We start from the raw sequence: 12,536 nt of genomic DNA, 5'->3' as shown, positions 1-12,536 counted from the left end.
GACTGTGTAGTCATCCAAGTCACAGCCTCTTAGCTTGTTAACCAGTATGGGGTGGGATACCGTATTGAAGGCCTTCCTGAAGTCTAAGTATACGACATCTACCTCTCCTCCTGTGTCCAGGCGTTTCGTAACCTGGTCAGAAAAAGAGACTAGATTAGTCAGGCACGATCTGCCTGCCACGAACCCGTGCTGGTTTCCCCTCAGCATAATTTGTCCTGATGGGCTCTCACAAATGTGAGCCTTGATAATTTTTTCAAAGATTTTGCCAAGGATGGAGGTGAGACTGACTGGCCTATAGTTGCCCGGGTCCTCCTTCCTCCCCTTCTTGAAAATGGGTTCCTACCCTACAGCTGCAGAGGGAAGCACTGGGCTCCGTGTGGCTCAGGAGCCATGCAGGCAGACCATGCAGGCAGCCCAGCAGTAGTTTGGGAAGGCAGGCTCCACAGAAGGAAAAAAAAAAAGCAGCGAGCCTGATCTTCTCCACCCCCCTGAAGCCTGCCTACCTGCCTGAGCTGTGCGGGGGCCTGGTGCTTCCCTCCTTGGCCGTGGTGCCCCCCAGAACTGCCTGAGCTGGGTGCCTGTAGGTGGGTGCCACCTGGGGGGGCCCCACCGCTCCCACAGAAGGAAGGACTGCCCTCCCCCCACAGCTTAGGAACCGCTTTGCCTGCCAGCAGCTCGCTCTCCCATCCCTGCTGCTGGAGAGGCAGGTAAGGATCGGGCTCCAACATGGGTGTACACGACACGGGGGTTTACTTCATCTTAAACTGAAACGGTGGTTTTTAAAAACCAACCGCTTCAATTTACAGAGAAGTAAAACCCCGTGTCGTCTACAAATACCCTTAATGTCCAACCAGGCAATCTCTCTGTATAGGTTTTAAGGAGCATTGAATTTGCCACACATTCTAGCCATTCTGCAATACATCTTCTCTATCTCAAATATGATTTTTTCTAAAAAATGTAACTTTCACTGGGCAGACTTTCACCTGATCTAAAGTGTCATCGCTCCACTGAAGTAAATCAACTTGTTCCTGTAACATCACCACAGTCAGCATTCTTTTTAGTGGGCAGCTGTTTGTATGGAGGTTTCTGTAAAGTGTGAGAGTCAGTACTTACAGGACATTCCCGTGCTCCTTTGCATGCAGTTCATCTCTTTGTGAACAGATGCCTTGCCAACTGAATATTACTGAATATCATCATTTCAAATGTATGGTGAGAGGGTTTGTGTGGACTCAATCTCTTTTGGGTTTAAAAGACTTTGAGGGAGAGGATATTGAAGCTACATTTTCATAGATGATCTCTGATGGTTTGGGGAGCTCATAAGAAAGAATATCTCTATATGGTTATCAACATTTTTAAAGTGAAGGCACCCTTGTCAGACTCAAGGTACCCCTCAAAAAATGCCAGCTGTTAGTTTTCATTTGTTTTTTGACTATGGAAAAAATCTTTTTCTTTCTGTTGCAAAGACCTCAGAAAGAGCACAGAAGGTCAGAATGTTTTTGATGCAATGGATTCCTATTTGAAATTGCTGGATTTATAATGTGCATCATGTTTGTACACCTAACGGTGCCAGCATTGCATGGGACCTTGTGATACTCTTGAAAGGATCTCAAGTCACCCAGGGTGCCAAGGTAACCTTGCTGAGAATCACTGCTATATTTCTGCGTCTGTACACACACACACACACACACACACACACACACACACAGATACATACTTCTCTTCTTTGAAACATATCTGTATATGTTTCCAAGTATTGCCATTCCCACTATGAAGAGATTACATGATGTCTTATAATTTTGTAATTGTTTAAACATTTACTAAGCCATTATGACTCAGATTTTGTTTTCAGCTTAGGTCTGTGAATGGTGCACAGGTGCTGGATTGTAGTTCCAAACAGCAAACAGGACATTTTCCTAGGTAGAAAATCTTTCTGATAGTGTAGAACTGTAAGAGGCAGCTCCAGCTCAACCCACCAAGCCTTTCCAACTTCTTCATGTAGTGGCAAGGGTGGCAGCTGGGACCACCAGGATGTATATCGGGAATAAGGTAGACAGAACTTTGATATCCTACGCCTGTCTAGTGTGGTGTTTAGTGGATGTTTAGTGTTCATGCATGTCTGGTGTAGAATTTGGATCCAACATGAGTGCCTACATTAGAGCAGCCTTCTTTTACTCTTAGTTTTGCTTGGTGTAGAGCCACTAACTTCCCTGTATAGACAGTCTTTGAAAATGAAACAACTAGTTTAAAAGTTTTAACAGGGCTCAGTGGTAAAGTCATTACCAACAATAATGTCTCATCCTCTTTGAGGAAAATCGGACTTACAGAAATCTACACATAAGAAAGATATTTTATGGTTTAATTACTGCATTTTTTTGGTACTGAATCCATACACTTAGAAAACCACACTGTACTGCTTTTTGAGTCATTTCCCATCTTGATTTTATTATTTTTCTAAATAATTTTGTTCTAAAATAAATGCTTTGTATTATTTTTCTAAATAATTTTGTTCTAAAATGAATGCTTTATATTTTTCCATTAAACGTGTGACTGTTTGGGGCCAAGTTTCTAAATATGTGAACAATTTATACTGCTTATTTATTCATTCTGGAAACAGCCAGAAGTGGTATAGGTGCTTTAAAAGACAATCTAGAATACATACCCCAATCTAATTTTAAAGAAGATGTAAAAGAGATTAATCTAAGTATAGAGGAAGGGGAACAATAAGTTCTTAGATTCATACACTTTAAATCTCTTAGAGGTTCCTTCTGGCCCTAATTTGGCCTTCTATATAACACAGGCCAAATGATTTCATCCTTTTATTGCTGTCTTGATCTAAGGATATTCAGAGATGGAGAATTTATTAGAGACTGGTAATTTATTCCCACAATTAATTAACTTCATTATTTAAAATGTGGTTTATTGCTAAACTGAATTTGCTGAATTTTTACTTCGAACAACTGGTTTTTGGAACTCCTTTCTCTCCTAGATTGAAGAGCTCTTTAATACCTGTTCTTTTCTTGCTGTGAGGGTAATTATACACTGCAATCAGGTCACCTCTCAATTTTCTTATTGATAAACTAAATATACTTATATAATTTACTACGAGGCATTTTCCCAGCTTCAAATAATTTCTGTGGCTCTTCTCTGCACACTTCCCCGCCTCCTGCCCACCTCTTGTGAGCCAGTCACCACTGATTCCTCTGCCACTGTATGCTTCTAAATGCCACCAATTCCCTGCTTTACTGCTATGGGCCACTGAATGGCACCACAGGGCGAAAAATCTTGGCGACCTAAATATAATCTCTTCATGGGCTGGATCTGGTGGTAAATTGTAGGGTGCTGACCCTTTTGCTAGATGGTTAATATTATCCATTGGAGCATCATCTTCTTCCAAATCATATTTTTCTTGGTAGAGGTGACCCTTATAGACTCGTTATTAAGGTCATAATTTGCCTTCAGCTTCTATAACACTGGATATAGTAACATATTCCAAATCATTTCATAAATCTAATCCTACACTTGAGTTTGGAATTTTTTTCTGTATATCTGCCTTGCAATACAAACTGTATATGGTCCCCAGCTTCAGCACTGTGAGAGTGTTTGCCATTCTCCTTCAATTCTCAGGCATCCTGCTGTGCATGGGGATGCAAGAAGTTCCTTGATTCTCCCAGTCATACAAAAATGCCTCTCATTATCCCTTTGTTCCATAGTCCTTTTGGGGGCTCCTTTCAAGCTTCCTGGTTTCTAGGAATACATCCCAATTAATCTGATGTCTTCAGAGAAGACATCTTTCTTTCTTATATCATGCTGTGTGTAGTATCTCTCACAGAATACACATTTAATTTAGTTGGTGTTAACTCCACACACCCTACTTAAACCTTAGGGTTTTGTTACCAAGTCCAGGCATTACATTTCATTTAGTTTACAAACTCTTCAAGGAAGAAATCATATCTTTGTATTTCCATTTTGAGGTGTTCTACAATGCTAAGTGATTATACAGATAATAATTCATAATAGCAACAATTGTATTACTCTAACTCTAGGGGCTTTGGTAGTATTACTCCTAAAGTATAATGGTGAAAAGATGAAGATAATTAGGTCCTGTACAAATAGCTTAATTCCAAGTGTAGCAACAACAATGAGTTTTATTTTGTATGTTCTGGAGATCAATAATAATAACATGAACAGTGAAGTGCAGACTGTTGTGTGAAATTGAACCTTTTCTACAGTTGTGTGAATGTAAAATTGGAATAATTGTTGACTGATACATTAGATGTGAGAATAAGATGTCAATTGGTGCCCTCATGTGGCAGTGATTGGTGTTACACATTGCAGAGGAAAATCACTTAAAGAAAACTGAGGAACCTAAACTTATGTTTTTACTCTCTGGCACAAAGAATTGCAATGCTTTTTTCAAGACATTTTTTATTAATTATTTATAGTGTGAGCTAGGCTGTAAGCAGAATTTCCTAGTGATTTCTCCTGAAAAGCTCATGTCAGAGTGACTCCTAATGAATACAATACTTAACAGAGCCTTAATTACAAGTTATGACTGGCATCCCCATAATAAAAAGTCTAAAGCAAAATAATAGCTTTCAGCTTAGGTGGTGCAATTCCAAAATCATTTGTAATGCTATTTGCTACAGCATTGTACAAAATTTTCACAGAACATAATCTTTCTCCCCAAACTTTTTATGCAATAGAGGTACCACACATATCACTATTTTTCACCCTACATGCTTCCTGTGTGCCATTCTCTCACAGCCCCGCTATTTCAGGAATGGACTGAAATTCTCTGACCCTCACTTCACGTTGGGAGTTCCAAGTGTATGATAAAGACCCTTCTTCGTGACACTTTCTGCTGTATAGCGGAGTCTCCCATTTATCTCTCCTGCCAGACACTCCCCCTGTCTCAGTTCCCCACTCTCTCACCTGCCAAGTTTTGGTATGTCTTTCTTTCCTCCATTACTATTTTTCTTTTTTCTGTCCAGGGCACAAGTCACTCAGGGAATCAACATGGTAAGCTCTAACTGGAAGATGGGAAGAAATGAAATAGTGGTATTATTAATGGAGCCATCAACTAGTTTGACTTATAGCCAATTGCATAGATAGAGGCTTGTAGCTGTGCCCATGCAAATCAGATGGTATATGGGCTACTTGTGTCCCCTAATCTGCTCTTCCAGTTTTCTATTTTTTCTTCACATCAACAAGGTTTTGCCCATTAAGGCTTGGAACAGTCCTTGAAATTTTAGAATGGATTTGTGCAGCATTCCAAAGCTATTGTAGTATATCCAAAGAGAAATGCCACCAAGTTGAGTGGAAGGTCTTGCACGTGTGGCCAACACATTTTAAACAAAAATTTAATGATGTATTTATTATAGCCTCTTAGGAGTTTCCCCCGGCCCCCCTGAAATAGCCAAAAGGATTCTGGGAGATGTCCACAGATAAATCTTCAAAGGATTTCTTTGAATGGGGCCGCAGAGGAAAAATATGTGTAGCTTGTCAGTTACAATAAAAAAGGCAGAGAACCTTTGGTAAAAAGCTCCTGATTTCTCAGAAATACCAAGTTCCTTATTGCCTGCAATGGAAGTTGCATGTTATGAACATTTCTTACCATCAGCCCCTAAAAGTGCTTATTATGAAATAGTTGAAAAATGTATAGATTTGCAATCTTATTACGTCAAAATACTATCTATGCATTGTGTTGAATTAATGAGTTTATTGACATCCAAAGCAAACATGCTATAGCATCATCTGAAAAATATAATAGCTAAGGGTAAAGACAGAACAGGAAACAAAATTAATTGGAAAAAAGTAATTGACATGCAAATAATTAATGGTTTCACACAATAAGGGCATAAGAGAATAAATTAAATGAGACTGCAATCTTCTTTTGGTGAGGTTAAAATAAAAGACCCAATTGTGTTGCACTTGTGTATGCTTCTAGGAGAGGAAAGAGAGAAGTGCTCCTGGGAAATATCATAAAAACTTGGGGCAGTTTGCACTTCCTGTGACTTGTTTAAAACAGTTGGAATGGAATTGTAAAGAGTTGATAGGCCAAATGGGTACAGTAAACTGAGTCCTGCAGTCTGACCTGATGCCTTTATGCCTTGAAAGTCAGCTTCTGAAATGCTGGGAAAGGAGTCTGAATATGTTTTCATTTTTGTGAGCCATCCATGGTCCAGGGAGTGAATATGGCCAAACACATCTGACCTTTTGAGATACATTTCAGTGTCTTGCACTTTATGATGGTTATAGGCTCAAGATAAAGCAACTGTCTAGCTCAATTGGTTTAGGCATGGTCCTAATAACACCAAGGTTGCAGATTCAATCCCTGATTGGACTGATCTCTTGAGATGCCTGATCTCTTTAGGTGCCTTCCAGCCTTACTTCTCTATGAGTCTAAGATTTCATGACAGGAGCATAAGCTCTTCTTTTTATTTACTTGCAGTCTATACAATACCTGTAAGCATGATGCAAGAGACCTGAATTATAAATGTGATGGTATAACATTTATTGTCTTTACGTAACTATTTTTTTGCAGGATAATGTAGTATTTATTTCACAATGAAAGAGATAACAAATGCGATAGTAAGTATCTTGTCTAAAATACTTAAGGCTTCCTAAGTCTTAACATAAACTTAATATAGACATAGTTCATTACAATCTTCCTGACACTTGCTAACACCTGCTCTTCACAGATAATAATGACCCTACTTAACAAGCTTTTGTTCCATCTGCTATTTAGCTCAGCTGTGTCTACTTGTGTCTCAGAGGCCTGAGGAAGGGTATTATGATACCCAAAAGCTTGCCTATAGTTACACCAACCATACATTTGGTCCAATAAAAGATAGCACCCACAAGAAGTTTTGCCTTTCACATATATCCTGGACCATCACAGCAACAGCATCACCTCAACACTACTTAGACTCCCTAGAAATATGCTTTAAATCACAGTTCATTCCACCACAGATAAATTGAGTATCATGTGAGTTTTAGGGGGATGAAATGTTTTTTCTACACAGACACTGAAGATCCTAAGAATAGGGATTTGCCCCAGTACCATCAGGCAAATGTTTCTTCCTTTCTCATAATTCTGTATGAAGTTTCAAATACATTCTGTAATAAACTACTACAAAGTGAACATATAATGTCTAGGTAAAAGAGTAGTCATCAATGGCTTAATGGCAAACTGGGAAGAAGCATCAAGTAGATTTTCCCAGGAGTCTGTCTTGGGTCTGATTTTGTTCAGTATCTTCATTAAGTATTATCAGTATCTTCAAGACTCGGCACAAGGCTGTCCAACAGGTACTCCACAGGCTCCATGCAGCCCATGAGGGGTTAATGTGCAGTCCCCAGGTTTCTAGCCAGCCACCAGTTGCTTTATTGATCTGTCTGTTGCTGCAGCCAGGGCTTCAGGCTTTACTTCCCTCCTTCAGCTTCTGGTTCTTGCTTCTGCCCTGGGAGCAGGGTAGCACAGCTGATAGCACTGGGGAAAGGAGCTGAAATGGGGATGCTGCCCTAATGTGTGGTGCAACAGCCATCCCATGCTGTGCAGTGGAATGATGGGGGGATGTCTGTGTGTGCAGACCACTGAGGAGGTTAAGGCCCATAGGCCCATTGCTTGCACTGGTGAAGATCCTGTTGGTGACTGGTAGTCCCTGGCCACTTAGAAGTTAGACAGCCCTAACTTAGAGGATAGAATGGAGCATACACATTAATTTTGGGTGGTGCAGTAAGCACATTAGAAGACAAAATTGGGATTCAAAATTACCTTGATGAATTGGAAAATGATCTGATATAAACAGAAGTACATTCAGTGAAGACATTATTTAGGAAACGCCAAAGGCACAAAAGTAAAAGAGGGAATGACTGGCTATAGCACTGCACACATGGGCCTAATGGTTATGGTGGATCACAGCCTGAATTTGAGGTAATAATAGAATATGGTTCCAAAACAAAGCTAATAAAATACTGTGATGTGCTACATGTATCATGTGCAAGTCTTGGGAAATGATTCTTTCAATCTATTCAGTACTGGTGAGGTCTCACCTAGAGTACTGTGGCCAGTTTGGGTCACTGAAGTTCAGGAAACATGAACAAATTGAAAGAGTCAAAAGGAGAGCAACAAAAATTATTACAGGTCTAGAAAATATGATAAGGGGAAAAAGTTGGAAGAACTGGGATTATTTGGTTTACAGAAAGGAAGACCAACAGAAGACTTGATAAGATTCTTCAAATAAAGCAATGGTTGTTATTAACTATCTCCTGTCCACAGGGACTGGACAAGAATGCATGGACTTAAATGGCAACAACAGAGATTTAAGTTATATATTAGAAAGAACTTTGTAATGATAATGGTGGTTGAGTTTCCAAATAGATTACCTAAAGAGGTTGTGCATTTACCTTTACTGAAAATCTTTAAGTGCAGGTTAGATAAATATTTGTCTGGAATGCTTAGAGGGGCAAGCCTGCCTTGAGGCAGGTTGGACTTGAGCAGGGGTAGGCCACCCCCAGCACATGTGCCAGAGCATGGCACACTAAGGCATTGTGCTTGGCACTCGCACCTCAGGAAAGGGACCAGGGTTGCACTGCCATAAGAATAGGGCCCCTTGCAACTCCCCTGCTGTCCACCTCTGGCACGCCAACATCTTACAAGTTGAGGTTGCAGGTGTTTTTGGCATTCTGCCCAAAAATGTTCCTGACCCCTGGACTAGAGGTTTGCTTGAGTTCCCTTCTAGCCCTATTTTTGTATGAGTCTATGAAGCTTACTACCTGCAAAGTAGCTTTGCTTGAAAGATGTTGTATGTATGTTATATAGTTTGCTAAATCTTTTGATATCCTTTGGGGTGAAAGAAAACTACACTGTAGCCCTGAATAGAAAGGGACTCCCTTTACTCATGATAAGTTATGGACAAATTTTATGCCCTTCTTTATTCCACTGAAAAAAGGAAACATATGACTTAGTTTACTGCTAACACTTGCTACAAATATTATAAAAGTGCATGTAAAATAGAACTGCCTATAAATGCAGCAGTCTCACAGATAAAGCTGTGTCTATGATGTATAGTTCAAGATCGCTTCTGCTTTGCCTTAAAAGCCATGCATTATTTCTATGCACTTATGCAAAGCATTTTAGATTGAAGCCCTCTTAAACCTGGGTGATCTATTGATTCAGGGAGCTGAAGATTAATTCCAGATGCGGTCATGCTTTTCTAGTCCTTCAAAAAAGTAACTACTGCACCATCTGTTTTGTAATAGACAATTTCAAAGAGTGTCAAGGGGATGTTAAAGACATTGGTCAAATGACCATAGATACCTCTCTCACATAAGAATCCTAGAGGTCACAGTGTCTCAGAGAGATTGATATTTTCACTTTTCATTGACTCTGCCACCATGGAAACTCAAGGAACAATTTTCCTTCCTGCCCAAATAAGGATCAGAAAATGTGTTCCAGATTATTACTAGTGTTACTGAGCCCAGTTGGGACCTGAATTCAGAACAGTGATTGAAAATCAGTTCAAATAAGCTGTCTTGCATCAGATCTGAATTTGGTTCCTTCTCTATGTATTCAAACAGCTTGGCTTTGTTTTTAGAACAATTGTTAAAGGAGGTGAAAGCTAAGTTCACCTTCAATTTGGTTGGTTGCCAATGAAACAGGCAGTGTGGGATTGTGGTAGTTCATCAAAATGAATTTTTTCTGGTTTTGATCTCAATCTGTTCAAACTAAATGCAGTGCATAAATGTTTCTAAATATGGCAGATTTCATCAATATCTAGGTTTATTATCAAAGATAGCGCCAACTTTAGCATCAACACAAGAAAATTGAAGACAGCTGTGAGACAGGAATGAGTTATGATCTTTGCTCAATTCCACTAATATAAATCTGAATTTCAGCGCTCCAACTCAAGATTTTCACCAAGCAGTTGAAACAGTTACTTCAAAATGAATTGATTGATATGGGAGAGCTACTGGATATTATTCCAGTGTAATATTTTCCCAGGTAGTCCTACAACTGACTTTTTTTTTGCAATGTTGGCAACAATTAAGCAGCAGGAAAAATAAATTTTCTAGTAATGAAAGCACTCCAGTTCTTTTCCCCATGGGTTTCCTTGTGCATCCTATTATGCTTTTTTATGTGCAGAAAAGAACAATTCAACTACTAAGTTCCTCAAGTTCAATAAGGTTCACCCCCCTTCTCCTCCCCCTCATAAAGCACATTTCAGCTTCAGGGCCATTAGACTATATAAATCTTTAGGGCAAGGCCTATATTTATTCTGTATCTTCACAGGTCCATGCACATTGCTTACATGTAAGAAATCAATACTAATTCAGTTCCTTGTCACTTTTTCTCCAAGGTATTATTAGACTTCAGTTTTCTTAGTTTGCATGATGTTTGATGAGAGGAAATCCTGCAAGTTTTCAATCGCATTGACTCAATTTTGAATACTGTAGCATGACACCAAAAAAAAAATCAAAGCCTCAATGGTTCAACTCTGAAGGACTTTAGTGCAACTTAAAGATCACTCATGGAAGAAAAAATATATTTAAATGGTTAAAATACAGAGAATTTTAACAAGCCTCTTGAAAACAGTTTTCTTTTGACTGAGAGCTGTGGGGTACAGCTAGATCCAGTAAAGGACTTGGGCAACTAAAAAGTTCTCCTGCACTGTTTAGCTCTTAAGATGCGGCATACATGGAAATTCAGATACCTCAGAATGAGGTCCAAAGAAAACAGTACATGGAGCAAAGAATCACCTAGGACTAGCTAAAAGGAGATGATGAGACTAAAATCCTGCTCCTCCCAGGGGCTCAGTCACCTCAGTAAGGGCTGCAGTGAGGGGCCTCACAGGCTGGAACCTTCTCCAGAGAGTTGGTCACCATTAGGATAGGTTTGTGTCCTTTAATTTCGCCTAAATCCTACTTTCGGTGTTTTTGTCCTTTGGTAGATCTAGCTTACAGTCAGTTAATAGGTAACGAAGATCAATGGCTCCAGTATTTTCCTATATCACCTTCTATAAAATTCTGATCTCAACCTAAATAACACAACACAGCACAGCTGTTGACCTCTCAGCAGCTTTGACTGAGGACTAGATGTTTCAAGCATGGAGCAGTCAAGGAAAGGGCTGCAAAGCCCTTAATTAAGGTTCAAATGAAATCAAATGGTAATCCTTTCTTACATGTAGTATTCTCAGCCCCAGTGAAATCTGACTCCTCTGCTTTTGAGGTCCTCCTGAATGGCCAACTTGCTCCAGCTGAGTCCAGCCACCCACGTTCCTCTCATGACGCAGTTATCTAAATGGCAATTGCTAATCTAAGGAAAGACACCTGTGCTATGGGCAAAAGAACACTTCTCCCTTTACCAGCTACTGGCTGGCTTATATACACCCTGCCAAAGTGATATATGCCATATAGAAGGTATAGATGCAAGTTGCAACCCAGGGAAAAAGAAAATGATCATATTGTTTGTTTGGCACATGCCATCTTGAGCGGAGTTCAAATTTATAACAGTAGTTAATCATTCACTTCATTCACAAACAGAAGAGTACATTTTTTAGAGGGGGGAGGAGTGGAGGGGAGGTTAACTCATTTGTTCTTCATTGCCTGCCCTGTGGTAACCCTTCTGCATGACCCTTACCCGAAGAAAACTGTTTTTGAAGGTGTTCTGCAGGCTCTTTTATAAGTGTTCCTTAGACAATATATTTGTGTGTTCAGTATTTATTTCATACAAAGAGTTCAAACTCTCCCTCTCCTTTTGTGATCTGTAGACTGACTTATTTTGGTCACTCTGAGCATATACTGTATTGATGATAGAGCCATTGACTTAGGTTGGATGTGTATTACTCCAGGCCTGGGCAGATGACAGATGTACACTGATATAATTTAAATCAGTGTTGTATGTCAGTGATTTGGAGTTGAGAGACAAACAGCTATCCTCTGTAAGCTCTACACATGCTAGATGACAGTGTAATGCTTTACCAGGGAATAGGGCTCATCTGCCTTGAAGAAACAACTACCCCTGATTATCCCAATTAACAAATTATGCAGATGTATGCATGTCATCTGCCCAGACCCATTACCTGAATGGAGTCAGAAATGGTCACCATAAACCACTATCAAAAATAGTGATTAGTAATTTTACTGTTTCAAATGCTAGGATCTTTGGTTTTGGGAGAGGATTTGAATACTGTGCTGCTGTGAAGTGGTATATAGACATCCTGAACAGCAAAACAACTGTTGTTTTAGCTGGCCAGAGATTTGTTACGTTGCCATAACAATATGCTTTAACAAATGTTGAACTTGGGAGCATTTCCTTTTGCCAGACTCCTCTTCCTCCTCAGTCCTAAGTTGGAGAAAGGCTTCTAAAATGGCATGGCTTTTCCAGGAAGGCAGGGGCAGTTGCCCAATACTCGTACGATCCTGAAGAGGAGGGCAGGGGCCGAAGCATTACACCTGCGCATAGGGCACACTACGTGTTAAAAACCCGGGAATACTTCACGAAGGAGCGTGGCTGCCCACACACCGCGCGCGGCACT

The sequence above is a fragment of the Alligator sinensis genome, unplaced genomic scaffold (assembly GCF_000455745.1).
Source record: "Alligator sinensis unplaced genomic scaffold, ASM45574v1 scaffold573_1, whole genome shotgun sequence".
In the NCBI taxonomy this organism is placed as follows: Eukaryota; Metazoa; Chordata; order Crocodylia; family Alligatoridae; genus Alligator; species Alligator sinensis.
The sequence above is the reverse complement of the archived record's forward strand: the minus strand, read 5'-3'. Positions refer to the sequence as shown.